Below are 22,321 nucleotides of genomic sequence, written 5' to 3'. Positions count from 1 at the left end.
CACCAGAACCCAGCTCAGGATTACTGGGGAGACCACTGAACTCAGGCCGTGGGTGTTGGGTGCAGAATGGTCCGAAATCCGGATTCTGGTCTTGGAGTCTTTATTGAGCAAATCCGGTGCTCACAGGAAATAGTCTGTAAGGTGAGTGCTGGGCAGTTCCTCTGGGCTCTAGGGGGCTGCTGGAAACGCTGGTTTCTTTGAAAGGCGTCAGGCCTTTGAAGCTTCCCCTTCGTGGACCCAGCCCATACTGGGGGGAGGAGGCCTAACACCTTTGCCCAGGATGGGCTTTGTTTCTGGACCCAGAGAGCGGAGGCTCTCCACTCAGGGGTCCAGAGACCAATCTGGTGGTGGCAAATGGAAGGCAACCATTCAGGAACCACACCAGGGCTGGTCGTTTTTCAGGGCACATCTTTAAGATGCCCTCTGAGTGCATTTTACATGAAATCCCACACTGGCATCTGTGTGGGTTTAATGTGCTGAGAAGTTTGCTACCAAACTTCCCAGTTATTAGTAAAGCCAATATGGAACTGTGGAGTTCGTAATGACCAACTTCCAGACCATGTACTCTTTATGTCTTTACTACACTTCAGTGTGTAAGGATGGACTTATACACTGTAGGGGTACATTACTCATACCACTGTATCCTCACTGAGGGCTAGTGCACCCTGCTAGCGGTGTGACTTACCCAGGCCTCAGGCAGTAGATTGCAGGCATGGCACACAGGGTTGTGTGCCATGTCGACTCTTCACTTTTCTCTGCACTAATGCAATGGTAGGATGTGGGTGTTAAAGTAAAGGGCCTCTCAGGGTGGCACAATATGTGCTGCAGCCCTTAGAGGTCTTCCCTGGTCACAGTGCCCTTATTACTCATGATACTCTTAACATTGGGCTTACCTCCGGCCAGGATGTGCCAATTGGGTGTACAAAGGTACAGGTCCTGGGAACATGGCAGGAACCCAGTTCACATCAAGTCAGGTTGCATCAGATGTCAGGCAAAAAGGGCGAGGGAGGTAACCATGCAAAAAGGGGGCACTTTTCTACACCCAGATAACCACTTTGTAATATTAATGCTAATGTTTAAAAAACATGTTGCTGTTAAGCTGACAAACACGGTCACAATGTTTTTTGAGAAGGGGTAAAAGTAACAAACATTGTTAAGGTAAGCAAGCACCAGACTGAAGTAATGGCCACTTTTTGGCTTGTGCCACTACAAGCAAGACACAATCTGTGCTCAGTATTATGAGAGATCTGAAACCTGTTCAGCACACCCAGATGCAAAGACCAGTAAATAGCTAAATGACTTGTACCCAATGGGCATAGCAGTCAACTAAGTGTAGTAGTTATGATGTCCCGGTGTACTGAGGTATCAGTAGATGGCCTCTGAAGCAGCGTTACTGATCAATGTGTTGCTCGTGTACTTTCCCTATTACCAATGAGTATTGAACGCAGGGACAAATTTGTTCCCTTACAAAGTCAAATAAAGCACATAATAAAAACGTTGGCTTAAGGTGCATTATGTTTGACTACTAAGATCAGAAACTATAATGTTATTTTAAAAACAAGACCTAAAAAATCTGTTTAAGGACAAAACACACTAAAATAAAAAAATTCCCAGTTATGGCTGGCTGTAATTTGATGCCTATCTCCCCTCCCTCCACCCCATCCTTGACCCCATTGCATATTCAGTAATATCACTGGTGGCATTTTCAATATCATTTCTGAGAGGACAAACCTTGTTTTTGGGGCAGTGGGTGTTCTGCATCTTTATTCTGGCAATGGGAATACAACCTTGTTTCTGTGTTCTTTGTGAGAACATAAGTCAGTTATATTGCTTACTTGCCTACATTTATAATTGTATTTACAACAAGGGGTGGTGAGGGACAGAGTCTCTGAATTAAGCAGAATACTCTCACCCAGTCAAAAGATCAGGGCTAGATCCAACACCGTTTTTTAGCTCATTGCACCATCCCAGTTTCAGAACCTGGCTGTATGCAAATTAGTCTGTTCCTGTCCCAGTGCATGATGGGAACAGGGCAAACCAAACTACAAAAGCCAATTCTTACACTGGGAAGGAAACAAGCTTCCGGGGACCGGTTTCTGGCATTACAGCCGTCTTCGGCCCGGCTTGCTTGAATCCTGATGGTGCAATGAGCAAGGGACTCATGTCTGAGTATACCCTTCCACGCTTAGGGTGGACAAAAATATTTACAACAAGGGGTGGTGAGGGACAGAGTCTCTGAATTAAGCAGAATACTCTCACCCAGTCAAAAGATATGGGCTAGATCCAACACCGTTTTTTAGCTCATTGCACCATCCCAGTTTCAGAACCTGGCTGTATGCAAATTAGTCTGTTCCTGTCCCAGTGCATGATGGGAACAGGGCAAACCAAACTACAAAAGCCAATTCTTACACTGGGAAGGAAACAAGCTTCCGGGGACCGGTTTCTGGCATTACAGCCGTCTTCGGCCCGGCTTGCTTGAATCCTGATGGTGCAATGAGCAAGGGACTCATGTCTGAGTATACCCTTCCACGCTTCGGGTGGACAAAAATATTTACAACAAGGGGTGGTGAGGGACAGAGTCTCTGAATTAAGCAGAATACTCTCACCCAGTCAAAAGATCAGGGCTAGATCCAACACCGTTTTTTAGCTCATTGCACCATCCCAGTTTCAGAACCTGGCTGTATGCAAATTAGTCTGTTCCTGTCCCAGTGCATGATGGGAACAGGGCAAACCAAACTACAAAAGCCAATTCTTACACTGGGAAGGAAACAAGCTTCCGGGGACCGGTTTCTGGCATTACAGTCGTCTTCGGCCCGGCTTGCTTGAATCCTGATGGTGCAATGAGCAAGGGACTCATGTCTGAGTATACCCTTCCACGCTTCGGGTGGACAAAAATATTTACAACAAGGGGTGGTGAGGGACAGAGTCTCTGAATTAAGCAGAATGCTCTCACCCAGTCAAAAGATCAGGGCTAGATCCAACACCGTTTTTTAGCTCATTGCACCATCCCAGTTTCAGAACCTGGCTGTATGCAAATTAGTCTGTTCCTGTCCCAGTGCATGATGGGAACAGGGCAAACCAAACTACAAAAGCCAATTCTTACACTGGGAAGGAAACAAGCTTCCGGGGACCGGTTTCTGGCATTACAGCCGTCTTCGGCCCGGCTTGCTTGAATCCTGATGTGCAATGAGCAAGGGACTCATATCTGAGAATACCCTTCCACGCTTAGGGTGGACAAAAATATTTACAACAAGGGGTGGTGAGGGACAGAGTCTCTGAATTAAGCAGAATACTCTCACCCAGTCAAAAGATCAGGGCTAGATCCAACACCGTTTTTTAGCTCATTGCACCATCCCAGTTTCAGAACCTGACTGTATGCAAATTAGTCTGTTCCTGTCCCAGTGCATGATGGGAACAGGGCAAACCAAACTACAAAAGCCAATTCTTACACTGGGAAGGAAACAAGCTTCCTGGGACCGGTTTCTGGCATTACAGCCGTCTTTGGCCCGGCTTGCTTGAATCCTGATGGTGCAATGAGCAAGGGACTCATGTCGGAGTATACCCTTCCACGCTTAGGGTGGACAAAAATATTTACAACAAGGGGTGGTGAGGGACAGAGTCTCTGAATTAAGCAGAATACTCTCACCCAGTCAAAAGATCAGGGCTAGATCCAACACCGTTTTTTAGCTCATTGCACCATCCCAGTTTCAGAACCTGGCTGTATGCAAATTAGTCTGTTCCTGTCCCAGTGCATGATGGGAACAGGGCAAACCAAACTACAAAAGCCAATTCTTACACTGGGAAGGAAACAAGCTTCCGGGGACCGGTTTCTGGCATTACAGCCGTCTTCGGCCCGGCTTGCTTGAATCCTGATGGTGCAATGAGCAAGGGACTCATGTCTGAGTATACCCTTCCACGCTTAGGGTGGACAAAAATATTTACAACAAGGGGTGGTGAGGGACAGAGTCTCTGAATTAAGCAGAATACTCTCACCCAGTCAAAAGATCAGGGCTAGATCCAACACCGTTTTTTAGCTCATTGCACCATCCCAGTTTCAGAACCTGGCTGTATGCAAATTAGTCTGTTCCTGTCCCAGTGCATGATGGGAACAGGGCAAACCAAACTACAAAAGCCAATTCTTACACTGGGAAGGAAACAAGCTTCCGGGGACCGGTTTCTGGCATTACAGCCGTCTTCGGCCCGGCTTGCTTGAATCCTGATGGTGCAATGAGCAAGGGACTCATGTCTGAGTATACCCTTCCACGCTTCGGGTGGACAAAAATATTTACAACAAGGGGTGGTGAGGGACAGAGTCTCTGAATTAAGCAGAATACTCTCACCCAGTCAAAAGATCAGGGCTAGATCCAACACCGGTTTTTAGCTCATTGCACCATCCCAGTTTCAGAACCTGGCTGTATGCAAATTAGTCTGTTCCTGTCCCAGTGCATGATGGGAACAGGGCAAACCAAACTACAAAAGCCAATTCTTACACTGGGAAGGAAACAAGCTTCCGGGGACCGGTTTCTGGCATTACAGCCGTCTTCGGCCGGGCTTGCTTGAATCCTGATGGTGCAATGAGCAAGGGACTCATGTCTGAGTATACCCTTCCACGCTTAGGGTGGACAAAAATATTTACAACAAGGGGTGGTGAGGGACAGAGTCTCTGAATTAAGCAGAATACTCTCACCCAGTCAAAAGATCAGGGCTAGATCCAACACCGTTTTTTAGCTCATTGCACCATCCCAGTTTCAGAACCTGGCTGTATGCAAATTAGTCTGTTCCTGTTCCTGTCCTAGTGCATGATGGGAACAGGGCAAACCAAACTACAAAAGCCAATTCTTACACTGGGAAGGAAACAAGCTTCCGGGGACCGGTTTCTGGCATTACAGCCGTCTTCGGCCCGGCTTGCTTGAATCCTGATGGTGCAATGAGCAAGGGACTCATGTCTGAGTATACCCTTCCACGCTTAGGGTGGACAAAAATATTTACAACAAGGGGTGGTGAGGGACAGAGTCTCTGAATTAAGCAGAATACTCTCACCCAGTCAAAAGATCAGGGCTAGATCCAACACCGGTTTTTAGCTCATTGCACCATCCCAGTTTCAGAACCTGGCTGTATGCAAATTAGTCTGTTCCTGTCCCAGTGCATGATGGGAACAGGGCAAACCAAACTACAAAAGCCAATTCTTACACTGGGAAGGAAACAAGCTTCCGGGGACCGGTTTCTGGCATTACAGCCGTCTTCGGCCCGGCTTGCTTGAATCCTGATGGTGCAATGAGCAAGGGACTCATGTCTGAGTATACCCTTCCACGCTTCGGGTGGACAAAAATATTTACAACAAGGGGTGGTGAGGGACAGAGTCTCTGAATTAAGCAGAATACTCTCACCCAGTCAAAAGATCAGGGCTAGATCCAACACCGGTTTTTAGCTCATTGCACCATCCCAGTTTCAGAACCTGGCTGTATGCAAATTAGTCTGTTCCTGTCCCAGTGCATGATGGGAACAGGGCAAACCAAACTACAAAAGCCAATTCTTACACTGGGAATGAAACAAGCTTCCGGGGACCGGTTTCTGGCATTACAGCCGTCTTCGGCCCGGCTTGCTTGAATCCTGATGGTGCAATGAGCAAGGGACTCATGTCTGAGTATACCCTTCCACGCTTCGGGTGGACAAAAATATTTACAACAAGGGGTGGTGAGGGACAGAGTCTCTGAATTAAGCAGAATACTCTCACCCAGTCAAAAGATCAGGGCTAGATCCAACACCGTTTTTTAGCTCATTGCACCATCCCAGTTTCAGAACCTGGCTGTATGCAAATTAGTCTGTTCCTGTCCCAGTGCATGATGGGAACAGGGCAAACCAAACTACAAAAGCCAATTCTTACACTGGGAAGGAAACAAGCTTCCGGGGACCGGTTTCTGGCATTACAGCCGTCTTCGGCCCGGCTTGTTTGAATCCTGATGGTGCAATGAGCAAGGGACTCATATCTGAGAATACCCTTCCACGCTTAGGGTGGACAAAAATATTTACAACAAGGGGTGGTGAGGGACAGAGTCTCTGAATTAAGCAGAATACTCTCACCCAGTCAAAAGATCAGGGCTAGATCCAACACCGTTTTTTAGCTCATTGCACCATCCCAGTTTCAGAACCTGGCTGTATGCAAATTAGTCTGTTCCTGTCCCAGTGCATGATGGGAACAGGGCAAACCAAACTACAAAAGCCAATTCTTACACTGGGAAGGAAACAAGCTTCCGGGGACCGGTTTCTGGCATTACAGCCGTCTTCGGCCCGGCTTGCTTGAATCCTGATGGTGCAATGAGCAAGGGACTCATGTCTGAGTATACCCTTCCACGCTTAGGGTGGACAAAAATATTTACAACAAGGGGTGGTGAGGGACAGAGTCTCTGAATTAAGCAGAATACTCTCACCCAGTCAAAAGATCAGGGCTAGATCCAACACCGTTTTTTAGCTCATTGCACCATCCCAGTTTCAGAACCTGGCTGTATGCAAATTAGTCTGTTCCTGTCCCAGTGCATGATGGGAACAGGGCAAACCAAACTACAAAAGCCAATTCTTACACTGGGAAGGAAACAAGCTTCCGGGGACCGGTTTCTGGCATTACAGCCGTCTTCGGCCCGGCTTGCTTGAATCCTGATGGTGCAATGAGCAAGGGACTCATGTCTGAGTATACCCTTCCACGCTTCGGGTGGACAAAAATATTTACAACAAGGGGTGGTGAGGGACAGAGTCTCTGAATTAAGCAGAATACTCTCACCCAGTCAAAAGATCACGGCTAGATCCAACACCGGTTTTTAGCTCATTGCACCATCCCAGTTTCAGAACCTGGCTGTATGCAAATTAGTCTGTTCCTGTCCCAGTGCATGATGGGAACAGGGCAAACCAAACTACAAAAGCCAATTCTTACACTGGGAAGGAAACAAGCTTCCGGGGACCGGTTTCTGGCATTACAGCCGTCTTCGGCCCGGCTTGCTTGAATCCTGATGGTGCAATGAGCAAGGGACTCATGTCTGAGTATACCCTTCCACGCTTCGGGTGGACAAAAATATTTACAACAAGGGGTGGTGAGGGACAGAGTCTCTGAATTAAGCAGAATACTCTCACCCAGTCAAAAGATCAGGGCTAGATCCAACACCGTTTTTTAGCTCATTGCACCATCCCAGTTTCAGAACCTGGCTGTATGCAAATTAGTCTGTTCCTGTCCCAGTGCATGATGGGAACAGGGCAAACCAAACTACAAAAGCCAATTCTTACACTGGGAAGGAAACAAGCTTCCGGGGACCGGTTTCTGGCATTACAGCCGTCTTCGGCCCGGCTTGCTTGAATCCTGATGGTGCAATGAGCAAGGGACTCATGTCTGAGTATACCCTTCCACGCTTAGGGTGGACAAAAATATTTACAACAAGGGGTGGTGAGGGACAGAGTCTCTGAATTAAGCAGAATACTCTCACCCAGTCAAAAGATCAGGGCTAGATCCAACACCGTTTTTTAGCTCATTGCACCATCCCAGTTTCAGAACCTGGCTGTATGCAAATTAGTCTGTTCCTGTCCCAGTGCATGATGGGAACAGGGCATACCAAACTACAAAAGCCAATTCTTACACTGGGAAGGAAACAAGCTTCCGGGGACCGGTTTCTGGCATTACAGCCGTCTTCGGCCCGGCTTGCTTGAATCCTGATGGTGCAATGAGCAAGGGACTCATGTCTGAGTATACCCTTCCACGCTTAGGGTGGACAAAAATATTTACAACAAGGGGTGGTGAGGGACAGAGTCTCTGAATTAAGCAGAATACTCTCACCCAGTCAAAAGATCAGGGCTAGATCCAACACCGTTTTTTAGCTCATTGCACCATCCCAGTTTCAGAACCTGGCTGTATGCAAATTAGTCTGTTCCTGTCCCAGTGCATGATGGGAACAGGGCAAACCAAACTACAAAAGCCAATTCTTACACTGGGAAGGAAACAAGCTTCCGGGGACCGGTTTCTGGCATTACAGCCGTCTTCGGCCCGGCTTGCTTGAATCCTGATGGTGCAATGAGCAAGGGACTCATGTCTGAGTATACCCTTCCACGCTTCGGGTGGACAAAAATATTTACAACAAGGGGTGGTGAGGGACAGAGTCTCTGAATTAAGCAGAATACTCTCACCCAGTCAAAAGATCAGGGCTAGATCCAACACCGTTTTTTAGCTCATTGCACCATCCCAGTTTCAGAACCTGGCTGTATGCAAATTAGTCTGTTCCTGTCCCAGTGCATGATGGGAACAGGGCAAACCAAACTACAAAAGCCAATTCTTACACTGGGAAGGAAACAAGCTTCCGGGGACCGGTTTCTGGCATTACAGCCGTCTTCGGCCCGGCTTGCTTGAATCCTGATGGTGCAATGAGCAAGGGACTCATGTCTGAGTATACCCTTCCACGCTTCGGGTGGACAAAAATATTTACAACAAGGGGTGGTGAGGGACAGAGTCTCTGAATTAAGCAGAATACTCTCACCCAGTCAAAAGATCAGGGCTAGATCCAACACCGTTTTTTAGCTCATTGCACCATCCCAGTTTCAGAACCTGGCTGTATGCAAATTAGTCTGTTCCTGTCCCAGTGCATGATGGGAACAGGGCAAACCAAACTACAAAAGCCAATTCTTACACTGGGAAGGAAACAAGCTTCCGGGGACCGGTTTCTGGCATTACAGCCGTCTTCGGCCCGGCTTGCTTGAATCCTGATGGTGCAATGAGCAAGGGACTCATGTCTGAGTATACCCTTCCACGCTTAGGGTGGACAAAAATATTTACAACAAGGGGTGGTGAGGGACAGAGTCTCTGAATTAAGCAGAATACTCTCACCCAGTCAAAAGATCAGGGCTAGATCCAACACCGTTTTTTAGCTCATTGCACCATCCCAGTTTCAGAACCTGGCTGTATGCAAATTAGTCTGTTCCTGTCCCAGTGCATGATGGGAACAGGGCAAACCAAACTACAAAAGCCAATTCTTACACTGGGAAGGAAACAAGCTTCCGGGGACCGGTTTCTGGCATTACAGCCGTCTTCGGCCCGGCTTGCTTGAATCCTGATGGTGCAATGAGCAAGGGACTCATGTCTGAGTATACCCTTCCACGCTTAGGGTGGACAAAAATATTTACAACAAGGGGTGGTGAGGGACAGAGTCTCTGAATTAAGCAGAATACTCTCACCCAGTCAAAAGATCAGGGCTAGATCCAACACCGTTTTTTAGCTCATTGCACCATCCCAGTTTCAGAACCTGGCTGTATGCAAATTAGTCTGTTCCTGTCCCAGTGCATGATGGGAACAGGGCAAACCAAACTACAAAAGCCAATTCTTACACTGGGAAGGAAACAAGCTTCCGGGGACCGGTTTCTGGCATTACAGCCGTCTTCGGCCCGGCTTGCTTGAATCCTGATGGTGCAATGAGCAAGGGACTCATGTCTGAGTATACCCTTCCACGGTTCGGGTGGACAAAAATATTTACAACAAGGGGTGGTGAGGGACAGAGTCTCTAAGCGTGGAAGGGTATACTCAGATGTGAGTCCCTTGCTCATTGCACCATCAGGATTCAAGCAAGCCGGGCCGAAGACGCCTGAAATGGCAGAAACCGGTCCCCGGAAGCTTGTTTCCTTCCCAGTGTAAGAATTGGCTTTTGTAGTCTGGTCTGCCCTGTTCCCATGATGCACTGGGCCAGGGACAGACTAATTTGCATACAGCCAGGTTCTGAAACTGGGATGGTGCAATGAGCTAAAAAAACGGTGTTGGATCCAGCCCTGATCTCTTGACTGGGTGAGAGTACTCTGCTTAATTCAGAGACTCTGTCCATCACCACCCCTTGTTGTAAATAATTTTGTCCACCCTAAGCGTGGAAGGGTATACTCAGATGTGAGTCCCTTGCTCATTGCACCATCAGGATTCAAGCAAGCCGGGCCGAAGACGGCTGTAATGCCAGAAACCGGTCCCCGGAAGCTTGTTTCCTTCCCAGTGTAAGAATTGGCTTTTGTAGTTTGGTTTGCCCTGTTCCCATCATGCACTGGGACAGGAACAGACTAATTTGCATACAGCCAGGTTCTGAAACTGGGATGGTGCAATGAGCTAAAAACCGGTGTTGGATCCAGCCCTGATCTCTTGACTGGGTGAGAGTACTCTGCTTAATTCAGAGACTCTGTCCATCACCACCCCTTGTTGTAAATACATTTATAATTGGTGTGAAGTCATCTGGTTGTTAAAGGTGGTACTGCAGCTTTAAAGATCCCATTAGCATTTCACGGGTGTGGAAATTTGCCCTTTCTACAGGGTCGACCTAGATGTTTCACCTTTTGAGGACCCTATATTTTTGCTGGCTGTAGAACTCGTAGAGCTTTGTATTTTTCCACTGCAAATCCTAACCAATGATAGTGTGCCTCCCCTTTCAGCATTGCAACACTTAATTGGCTTTTTTAACTTAATTGTTTCACCCACTACAGTGACATTGCAAACATGACTGCAGGTCTACCATTTGTAGCTTGTCAGGGGACTGATCTTTTTAGATGCTACACTGAATTGCAGATGTTGGGCATTTCTATATGCTTTTGCAGACTTTTAATCAAAAAATGACGGCAAGGGTTAAGACCAGGTATGCACAAGGGTATATTCCAGAAAGTAACCAAGATAAACAATTTTTATATCTGTTGTAGCACTCTACTTCCTGTGGTTCACCGTCCAAGCCACACAATTATACGTAAATATAAATAAGAGAAGGAGTGCCAAGATCAGAAAAAAGGTTTTTCAGTCCAATACTGTAGTCCATCTATTGTTTATTATGCGCTTGTTCCAAAATCCAAGATTGTCCAACATAGAAAGATGTATATAATCCAATGTAGAATGTTCAAAACCAAATATTCAATGTTTCAAAGTTCATGAGATAATCACATTGACACGGGCTACGCATTTCGTCCTACTTGGACATCATCAGGGCTGCGAAATGATAAACAGAAGAAAAATTACAATCGCATCCATCTTTGTAATGACAATATACTCTAATCATTATCTAATACAATTTGTCTAGTTGACATCTATTGTATATCACCATATTCATCCTGCCTATATTCCATTCTAACATGTTTAATAAAGAACAAATCATAATAGTAGAAATACCAGATCCACCTAAACTTATTCACAATAATGAAATAGCTAAATCCCTACAGAGCCCACATCTCGATCCCTCTTAATAAGGTTACAATATAATGGAACCATACCTTCATTATCATATGATCCAAATGAATAAGCAAATTAATCATGAATATACGCGAAGTTTAGTCACTCCCACCTCTAGAAATCAGACAGGTGTAGGTAAACATTATAAAGCATCAATAAAATCTGAGAGCAAGATAAAATAGATCTTCTCTACCAATCGATATCATGACTTTTTTGTGGGAGAAAAGTCCTCTACTGTCAATCAGTACCAGCAGGCCATAAACCACCCTCAATTGATTCCCACTATTCTCAATGTCCAAACTGATTTGTGGCAATAGTCACATGTTATGTGTATAGGTGAGAAAAGGAGAGTTAAGCTACCTAGTTCTTCGAAAAAATCCCATCCTTATCATGTAAACAAAGCTCACCATTATACTAGCCAAATCCAATACCCAAAGGTCTTGCTTCACAGGGTAACAGTATTTCTTTTGATTGCCATTGAATCAATAATCTGCAGAAAAATATATAAACCTCCATCTCACTATCTGAAACAATGTACAAGACAAACTATCTAAAGTCCATCCTCCACCCTCAAGAAACTATAGCCATTCCTAGCGTCTCACCTTATTTGTTTCAAAAGTGTAAGTCACGTCATCCTGCTCCAGCGACACGCCCGATCCTAATGAATCTGCAGTGTGCTGGTTTTACGTCTCACCTGAGTTTAAATACCCAATCAAAAAGCCTCATTTTTACCGCCAATTCTAACATCAATGCTTCCTCTCTGGTCCTCTCTCCAAATCAACCAATCCTGTTCCATCCGTGAATTTCAACCTATCACACAACGGTTACAAATTCCAAGCCTATGCGAACTCCCGATCACCACGCGGCATCTACTTTTAATGTGTGGTTCCCTCTCTGGTCCTCTTGTAAATTTCCTGTCATCGCCGCTGAAACCGGAAATACTCTGGGCGACCAGTCGTATTGCCCCATCCTAAGCTTCAGTAGACGTTTAGTGCTTCCAATATACACTTTGTTACAGTCACAAATAATAGAGTAGACAACACCTGTACTATTGCAGTTAATAAATTCCTTAATAACGTGTGTTGAGTATTATAGGAAAAAAAATTCATCTTGTTAAATCCCAAGCTACACATGTTACATGAACCAAACACATAAAAAACATTAGGTGGTTGTGGAAGCCAGCTGCAGTTATTAGAGGCCACAGGTTCCAAAACCATTTTAGAGACCATTTGCTTAATAGTAGGACTGCTCCTATAAATAACTTCAGGTTTATCTCCTATCAAATGTGTCACGCCTGGTACCCCTTTCAACATGTTCCAATTCTTGTTTAAAGCCTTAAAAATTCTATCCTTCTGGACACAATATGTTGTGACAAAGGCTAATCGATCCTTAGATACCGTCTTCTGTTTCTTTACCAAGGTGGACTCTCCACGTTCATAATGCGTCCTTTAGCTTTACGCAATGAGAACTCACTATATCCCCTCTGGTGCAATCTGTTCTGTAACTGATCTAGTTGTGCATTAAAATCCGCATCTTTGCTGCAATTTCTCCTGATTCTTATCATTTCCCCATATGGGATCCCCGCATCACTGACTTAGGATGTGAACTATCAGCTTGAAGTATTGAATTTGTCGCAGTGCTCTTCCTAAACAGTTTACTCATAATTTTGTCACCTTCCACAAATAACTCCACATCTAGAAAATGTATATTCTTGCTACTATAATCCAAAGTCAATTCCACATTGAAATCATTCATATTGAGATATCTGGAAGTATTCGGTTAAGTCTCCTTGTGTACCTCTCCAAATCATAAGAATATCATCTATGAATCGGACCCAAAATAAAATATGATCCGTCCACTTACTGGCACGGTGACTCCTGGCATGCTCCCTCTCAAACCAACCCATAAAAAGGTTGGCGTAAGGGAGCAAACCTGGAGCCCATTGCTGTGCCCCTTATTTGATGGTACCAATCATTACCGTAAAGGAAACTATTATTAGTCAAGATCAACATACACATTTCCACCAACTTAGTGGAGTGATCCCTTAGGCTAGCACTGCAAGTTCCCAGAAAGTGATTCAGAGCTTGTACCCCTTTCTCATTCTTAATGCAGGTATAAAGTCCTAGCACATCCAAGGTGGCAAGGATGAGCCCATCCTCCCAAATCACATCCTGCAACTTATTGAGCACATCCATTGTGTCCTTGATCTAGGACGGTAAATTCACTACCAAGGGTTTTAAATGCACATCGACAAACTCTGATAAATGCTCTGTCATTCCTCCAATGCCCGAGACAATATGTCTTCCCGGGGGATTGGTCCTTGATTTATGTACTTTGGGTAAGACATAAATGAATGGATAGGTAGGATTATCCACGTACAAGTATTTATATTCTGCCTCGTCCAAAAACCCTCTTCTTTCCAAACAAATAGTCTTTCATTAATCTGTTTCGATGCTCGAGTAATCGGATTCACACTCAATTTCACATAGCATGAATTATCTTGTAACTGCCTATTAATCTCCTGGCAGTAGTCGCTCCTATTCATAGCAACAATGTTTCCACCCTTGTCGGCATTTTGTATTACAATACTCTGATCTGATCTTAAACTATGTAATGCCACCCGTTCCTCTTTAGTCAAATTATCATCTCTAGTTGTACATTTTCTGAATTAAGTATCTTCTAATTTATGAAATTCTTCCAATGTTTTTTGAGTATATAAGTCTATTGCAAGAAACTGCGCACCTTGAGGAACAAATTTAGACTTAAATCTTAATCCGCTCGAGCAACTATAATCAGTGGGAATATTTAGTGCAGTAGCAACATCATCCAACGATAAATTATCTCCTTCAGTAATCGTCATTAATAAATGGACATTCCGTAAATCTGAAGTAGTCATCTCACAACTTTTAATAGATGAACATACATCCAATGGTTTGTCAACAGTAGCAAAGAAACTCTTAAGTTTCAACCTTCTTGTAAATTGAAACAAGTTAATCTCTAGATCAGTAAAGTTCCACAAATTAGAAGGACAAAATGATAATCCCTTTTATAACACATGCAATTCATCATGGCTCAATATTATGTCTGACAAATTCATGACTTCTAAAGTATCGGTGTTATCGCCAGCGATGTTACTACACATCTTATCTACTTCCTCAATTTGTCCTGACTTCTGGTCACTATTCTCGTACCTCCTGTGCTTCCGCCCTCTACGGGTGCTCCTGGTACCTTTGGTTTCCCCTTTTTGATCCTTATGATCTCGTCTAAAAAAGACGTTTTTAGACGGTACCCCTCCTTCCGCACCCCCTGTCGGGATTTCTTCTACAGATGAAAGACTAGAACTGCTGTAATTAACCGAACTAAGTTCGTTCTGAGCTCCTGTTCCAGTTATGGGTTTAGTTTTAACTAATTCATCGTAACCTTTAGCAAAGGTAATAACCCTTCCATGATTAAAGTCCCTCTCATCTCGTCTTATTTTGCCAAGTTTCTTTTCCGTGATCTGGAGCTGGTGTCTGTTTATGACCTCTTTTAAAATTACATCATTTTTGTCAGTAAGCTCTGTGAGGTTCATTTCTTTAATTTCCTTCTCTAGCTCTAGTATTTGTGATTTTAGTTTTTCCACTTTTCTATCAGCATTCTTAATTAGGATGTTCATCATGTTAAAAGATGAGGCATATACATTTTCTTCCCAGTCTTTTAACAAATCCTCATCGAGGTCATCGAAAGTAAGAAATATTAAAATCCTAAGTCCTCTCGGGATTCTCTTCTGATCCAGATAGTTTTGTAGTGTTACACCATCCCACCATTTTCTTAACTCTGCCTTTTTCAGCCTTTCTAGTTTTAAAAATGTATCCCTTAAACTAGTGACTGGTGGATCCTTTCTATTGTTAGTACTAATATTTTTACTCTGTAAGAAAAACTCAGCTGCTAGTTTTTCTCAATCATCATCCATGATTATACACAAAATTCACAATACTTCACCTCACCCCGTGCTATACACCCCTCAAACAATTAATCAAAAAATTACGGCGAGGGTTAAGACCAGGTATGCACAAGGGTATATTCCGGAGTGTAATCAAGATAAACATTTTTTATCTCTGTTGTAGCACTCTACTTCCTGTGGTTCACCGTCCAAGCCACAGAATTATCCGTAAATATAAATAAGAAGGGAAGGAGTGCCAAGATCAGAAAAAAGGTTTTTCAGTCCAATACTGTAGTCCATCTATTCTTTATTATGAGCTTGTTCCAAAATCCAAGATTGTCCAACAGAAAAAGATGTATATAATCCAATGTAGAATGTTCAAAACCAAATATTCAATGTTTCAAAGTTCATGAGATGATAATCACATTGGCACAGCCTACGCGTTTCGTCCTACTTGTACATCATCAGGGCTGCGAAATGATAAACAAAAGAAAAATTACTATCAGCATCCATCTTGGTAATGACAATATACTCTAATCATTATCTAATACAATTTAAGTCTAGTTGACATCTGTTGTATATCACCATATTCATCCTGCCTATATTCCATTCTAACATGTTTAATAAAGAACAAATCATAACAGTAGAAATACCAGATCCACCTGAACTTATTCACAATAATGAAATAGCTAAATCCCTACAGAGCCCACATCTCGGTCCCTCTTAATAAGGTTACAATATAATGGAACCATACTTTCATTATTATATGATCCAAATGAATAAGTAAATTAATCATGAATATACGCGAAGTTTAGTCACTCCCACCTGTAGAAATCGGACAGGTGTAGGTAAACAACATTATAAAGCATCAAAATCTGAGAGCAAGATTATTATAACCACATCCCCTTTGCACAAAATGTTCACCTTTGAGAAGCTCAAATCAGTTCCCAATGGCGTTTGTATGGCTCGAGATGCTTCCAATAATAAATCAAATTTTCGGCTTATCAAATAATCTGTAAAGAATTTTAAAGAATAAAATATATCTTCTCTACCAATCGATATCATGACTTTTATGTGGGAGAAAAGTCCTCTACTATACTTGTTATATTGCCTTGAAAAAGGTCAATAAACCGATTTTTAGTTTAAAAGTTATTGCTGGGAAAATGTTATCCCAGATCCAGTTTGATGCCAAGCAAGAAATATTCATTTGGCAACACTTTGGTAACATTTTTACTTGAGCCAATTTTCTGGTCTATGATGGGAGGAAATGAATGCCTAAAAGTCATGGACAACACCGTCGTTGACCCACTACTCTGGCGATGCTCATGTGGCCTTGTTGCTGGATTTCTCAGGTGCAAGCACAGCAATGCTGAAGATTTTCTGGAAGCAGTCTTAGAGCTGGGGATATTCCTGTAAGCTTTTACGGGTAGCTTAACATAACACTAAAAACGCATTGCCTCTGCCCCTTCCCCCCCACCCCCCCCACACACACACACTCTCCCAGCGCCACCAATAACAGATGGCACCTGTGACCTGACACACTGTATAGAGGAAAACCTGCTGCAGTACCACTGGCTGGTGTTAATTACATTTCATAGAAAAAGGTAGCTGCAGTTCCTCTAAGATGTCCTGAAAATATTAAACGCAAGAAGGACTTCAATGACAGTGAACAAATGGCCCCACCAAAAATAAATGGCTTAGTTGGTCCAAATGGACAATCAGTTAGGATTTAGAGAGCGTGACTGCTTCACCCGTGAGGGGCTTGAGGTGCTGTCTGTTTAAAAAAAAAAACACCTGTCTGTTCTATCGGTTGAATATCCATGTCTAGATGTTCTCCTTGAATTGCTTGAGCAATGGTGAGGCTCTGAGGTGCAGGGGGAGGTAAATACTGGTCTTGGCCGCCAGATCGGAGAAGGAGTGGCCTCTGATGTTTGTCCGATGGAAGCAACAGGTGGCTGCTAGGGCGAGGGATCCGGATCTGAGTTTCCTGGTGACCTGGTGAAAGGTCAAGTGTTAGTTGAGGTACACAGGTCCCTTGCTGTTTAATGCATGTATGAGTGAGTAGCTTGTACTAGCAGCTACTTATTACTGTTAGGTAGTGGAGTTTCCTAAGGTGAGGGGTACTATGCGTCTGCCTGAGGAGGTCAAGGATGAGCCTGGCTGCTGTGTTCTGGATTGTCTCGAGCTTGTAGAAGAGCTGGGCTGCTATTCCAACATAGCAGGAGTTGCTGTAGTAGAGTATGCTGGTGATGAGAGCCTGCGTGTCGGTTTGCCTCGTGGAGCCATCTGAACACCTTCCTGAGCATACAGTGTCAAGAAGCAGGTGGTGGAGACCGGGCTGACTTGCTTCTTCATGGATAGCTGGTTGTCAAGGATGTTGCCTAGGTTACAGGCCTGTTTGGTGGGTATCTCGGTTGGGCCCAGCTCCGGGGGCCACCATTTGTTGTTCCAGCATGTGTCCTTGCCTTTCCCAAAAAGGAGCACATCTGTCTTGTTGGAGTTGTTTGAGACAGTGGTTCATCCAGTCGGTAGCATTACTCATGCATCTTTAGAACTTAACTTTGATTGTTTTTGGATTGTTAGAGAGAGGATGAGTTGTGTCTCACAGTGATCTTTGTGTATGGAGACTGAAGGCTACTGTGATATTCAAACAACATGCCCTCATATTTTACTGAATATATGTCCCTATGGAGAATAGCAGAAGTACTGCTGTCAGCAACTAGATTTCCTCTCAAACTAAATCCATGACAGGCTCTAAGTACATTTAACAGATGCACTTTGTAAGAAATTGGATTTTTTCGGACAGGTACCTACACACCTCAAAGACTATCATAACTCTTGTCAGTAAGAACCTGAAAGTCACTAAATTAATCTGACTTCAACCCGTTGGTAGCTATGGCACAATGCAGACTGGATAAACTCAGGGCTAGAGTTTAGGCAGCACCAAAACAGTAATAACGTTGAAATGCAACCAAAAATAAAATCCAAACTGAATTTAAAAAACAGAGTAACATTTAAACAATTGTGGGGTACATTGGAACAAAGAAAGGCCATGTGTTGCAGATGAGGACTATCTCGCGATGGATCATTCTCTACATCAAAATTTGCTACTCTCTAGCCAAAAAGCAGCCTCCTGAAGGCTTAAAGGCTCATTCCACCAGAGCTAAAGCTGCTACCACGGCATTGCAACGTGGAGTTCTGTTGTCAACATTTGTCAGTCAGCACCGGTGGCTTCCCTGAACACTTAACCACACACTGCTGCCTGGACATTTAAGTCAACAGGGACGGTCTTTGTGGGCGCTTTTTTCCTGTAGGGCTTCTTGGTCTAAACTTGTCTGCAGTGCCACCTCTGTGGATGGTATTGCTTGGGTATCTATTCAAAGGTAAGGAACCTGCATCAGATGGACTAGTTAAATTACCTTTGGTAACACCGTATCTGATAGAGACATGATCTAGCCACAGATTCCTTACCAACACCGATCCTCCCTGCATTGACTACAGGTTTCTAAGGTCCAGGCTGACCTCTTTCTGGGCTCTAGTTGTTCAGAAACACCACTGTCAGTGCACTTCACGGCTCCACACTTCTGATGTGGAAAGTCGTGAAAAGTAACTGACAGCGTGCCTAGGCGGTGCCTATGTATGTGATGCGGATGTCACAACAGTGCCAACGTCGTTACACAAATCCGACCAACGCTATCTTCCAGCAGGGGTATTGCTCGAAGAAAAATCTTCTGGATCCAGGCTGACGCCTGGGAAATTCATAGGTAAGGAGTCTGTGGCTAGATCATGTCTATGAAATATCAGGGGGGTAACACAGGCCCCCCGCAGTGCGGGGGCTCCAGGGAGCCCCCACAGCACAGCACTCTGGCTGCAGAGCTGCTGATGGAGCCTGGAGGGGGCACCTCCAGGTGCCTTGCAAGGAGGCCTACTTGAGTTTCGTTACGCCAGTGTGAAATATAGATTGTGAATGGCTCACTCAGTGTCTTCTTTTTTTTCTTCAATTCAGAGTTCAAGGGATACTTTTTTAACCTTTTGCATGCTACACAGGACCGGGGATTGTCCAGTCTCTTGTATCATGTGAATAATGTGTATCAAGAAAACATTTACCTGAATGCCTGCGTGCACTGCATTCAATTTCTCAAACACAATACAAAAACAGCTTAAACAAATTTCTTAAAACACAAATTGTTATTGATTTAAATCAAACCTCATCCACAGTTCAATCTTCAAGCGACTGCTGCTTGTATTTGTAGCATCAAATTTTATCAACACATAACCACATATAATCAAATGCTATGATGCTTCATTCTTGGATTCCATAGTGTTCTTATATCGTTCTATGCATTTCGGGAGTCGTCCCTTCCTTAGGGCCCTCTACAACTAAAGTTAAGTTAATATTCCACCAAAACCTACATCAAGAGAGAAACAATTGACATCACCAACAGTGTTTCCCATGTCTGCCTGACTTCCATATGCCTGCAGTGTCATGCTTCCTCTAAGTCCACATTATGTCAATAACCTCACCAGCTCACCATGTTGTGGTTATACCATGAGTGCGACTGCAGTATCTAGAACAGGTGTACAGTGTAAAACCACCAGCACCACTGTGATTACCCACTGTAATATATCACAATAGCACTTTAATCCGTACATGACTGTAATCGAATACAAAGTGTACTCGCATTAAGAAAAACTCCAGAAATATTCCAATCAGAACGAAACCATCCAGTTTTTCTGTACAAGAACAACTGATCACTATTCTGTTATGATTGTTTCGTGAGTACAACTGCTTACTGAACCTATAACATACCTTAAGAAATCAATGAAGCGACCCGATACGCCGTCAAACTGGAAAGCCAATTTTCAGTCCCTTTCTCAGAACAATCCCCCAGCCTTAAATGACAAACAGTATGTCATAAGCTACCCATTACTGACACAGGTCTTAACATGTGCCACTACCTCCAGCAAGTACCTACCTGTATCTTCAAGGCACATCCCATTCTTTGCCAGTGTACCCGCCCGTAACATCCCGGCTTCTGCCTGTCTCCTGTCATGTCATATATCACATAGTCCTAGTGTGTTCCATGTATTGACATTGATGGATGATGTAAAGCATTTCCAATGCTCCGCATACGTAGCAACCATCGTAGTACTATAAACCAACTTCTAACAGACAATCCGGACGACGGATGGCACAATGCATATCAAAACCTCCATGTCCAACTTTTATATACTGTGCACTCACTCAGCCTAGGAAGGTTCCACCCTGTCAAAAGGGGTTACTTTGAAAGGTCAAATTTGGTGTCAAAACTGTAAAGCAGAGGGGCGTGGCCAGCCAAGATGGCCGTGCGGTTGTAATCCGGAACAGCTCTGCAGCCAGAGATGCAAAAGTGAGGGGGTATCGCTATAATCTGAACCCCACCCTAGAGGAAAATTGAAGATTCATGCCAGTGGGACGAAGACCCCAACTTTCAGGGGTTGCTGATAATCGGTAATGCAGAGATGGGCATGGATGCAACTGAGGTCTGTTAAGTAGCAGAGTCGGGGGTCCTCGCGGCGGTTAGACTGAGCAAGGACAACGAGTTCTTACCAGGACGCCCCCTCCAACGCAGAGGTGAGATGGATGCAGTGTGCACTGTCCTGCCGCACACCCATGCACCCAGATGACCAGAAGTGGATGGAGAAGTCGACCACGAGTAGTGGCTCCCGGCAGTCGGGCCCTTGAAGACGCGCTACGCTTGGTGGAGACAAGCTGGTGGGTTCCCCTGGGCCAGAGGTTATCGCCGGACTCCCCAAGAGGAATAGGCGGAGGGGGCGCTGCACTCACCCACGAGGCGAGAGACACGCAGCAGCACCACGGACTCACCAGATCCCTAGATGATTGCCATACACCCTCACAGACAATGGTGAGGGCTGATGCGGGGCGGCAGGCGCGCATCTCGGGAAAGCCTAAGACGTGATCACAGCAAGAGTGATTCAGCACCGGTTGCGGCCCTGAATGAAGGAATCTACAATGGTATCGGTGATGTCTGACCTTAACATTGGTGTCATAGGCAGGCACCAAATGTATAACAGAGACCTAAATACCAAACGCACCTGAATTTAGAATATAGCAGCAAAGGGGCGATACATTTACTGCCAGTCAACGGGGGTGACACCTTCAAAAGAGCCCAGAGCATATAGGCACGCCACACCTGGAAAGATAAGGTAAGGGTTGCCTTCAAGCATTTTTTTGGGCAAAATATTTCAAAATTTTTTGTAAGAAATGAGTAACAGGGCCAAGTTATTTTGGCCCAAGCTAAGCAATAGCAAATCACTTCACAGATTTACAGTGACTATTATTTGATCAAATGAAAAACTACAAAGTTACAAAGAACAAAGGAGCACAGAAACCGGTGTATATAAAAAATGTATTCACTTTATATATTTGAGAGCGTACTAAAAGTGTATATGAACAATGTGACAAGAAGGAAAACAATATATAATTAAAACACCTTCACTGTAACATTTTGTGACACTTTTCTTCTTTGTAACTTGTAGTTTTTCATTTGATCAAATAATAGTCACTGTAAATCTGTGAAGTGGTTTGCTATTGCTTAGCTTGGGCCAAAATAACTTGGACCTGTTATTCATTTCTTACAAAAATTTGTGAAATATTTACCAAAAAAACCCTTGAAGGCAACCCTTACCTTATCATTTATAAAGCCCAAACTCTCAAGGGTATGTTGGGTCTCCCACTTTGTGTATAACACCTGGAGAGAGACCGCCCCTTTTTGGCCCTGAAACAAAAGGAGCTACGCAGGGCACCTCCTTTGGGAAATGGGTGATCCTTCATAAGTCACCAAAGAAACTGCAACAAACCAGAGTATCTAATTAATTTGGTGCTAGAGACGTGGGAAGCAGCCATCAGGTTGCACGAGGAGAAGAGATGGATTTTACAAAAGAAGATTTTTTGACATTGTTGCATGACATCAAGAAAGGTGCCTGGAGCTTAAAGCAGACATGCCTGCAACTCTAGAGACTCTAAAAGCAGATCTAAATGAGAAGCTGGTGACAATTCGGCAGGGTGTAGACTCTAGTGAGCAGAGTGATAGATCTGGAGACAAACACAGAGCTGGAACACTGCACCACGTAGCTAAAGTCCACAATGCAAGCGCTCCAGATGCAACTTCAGTCAGCCCTGCTAG

The sequence above is a fragment of the Lissotriton helveticus genome, chromosome 7 (genome assembly GCF_964261635.1).
Source record: "Lissotriton helveticus chromosome 7, aLisHel1.1, whole genome shotgun sequence".
Taxonomy (NCBI): Eukaryota; Metazoa; Chordata; class Amphibia; order Caudata; family Salamandridae; genus Lissotriton; species Lissotriton helveticus.
Note: the sequence above shows the minus strand (reverse complement) of the source record.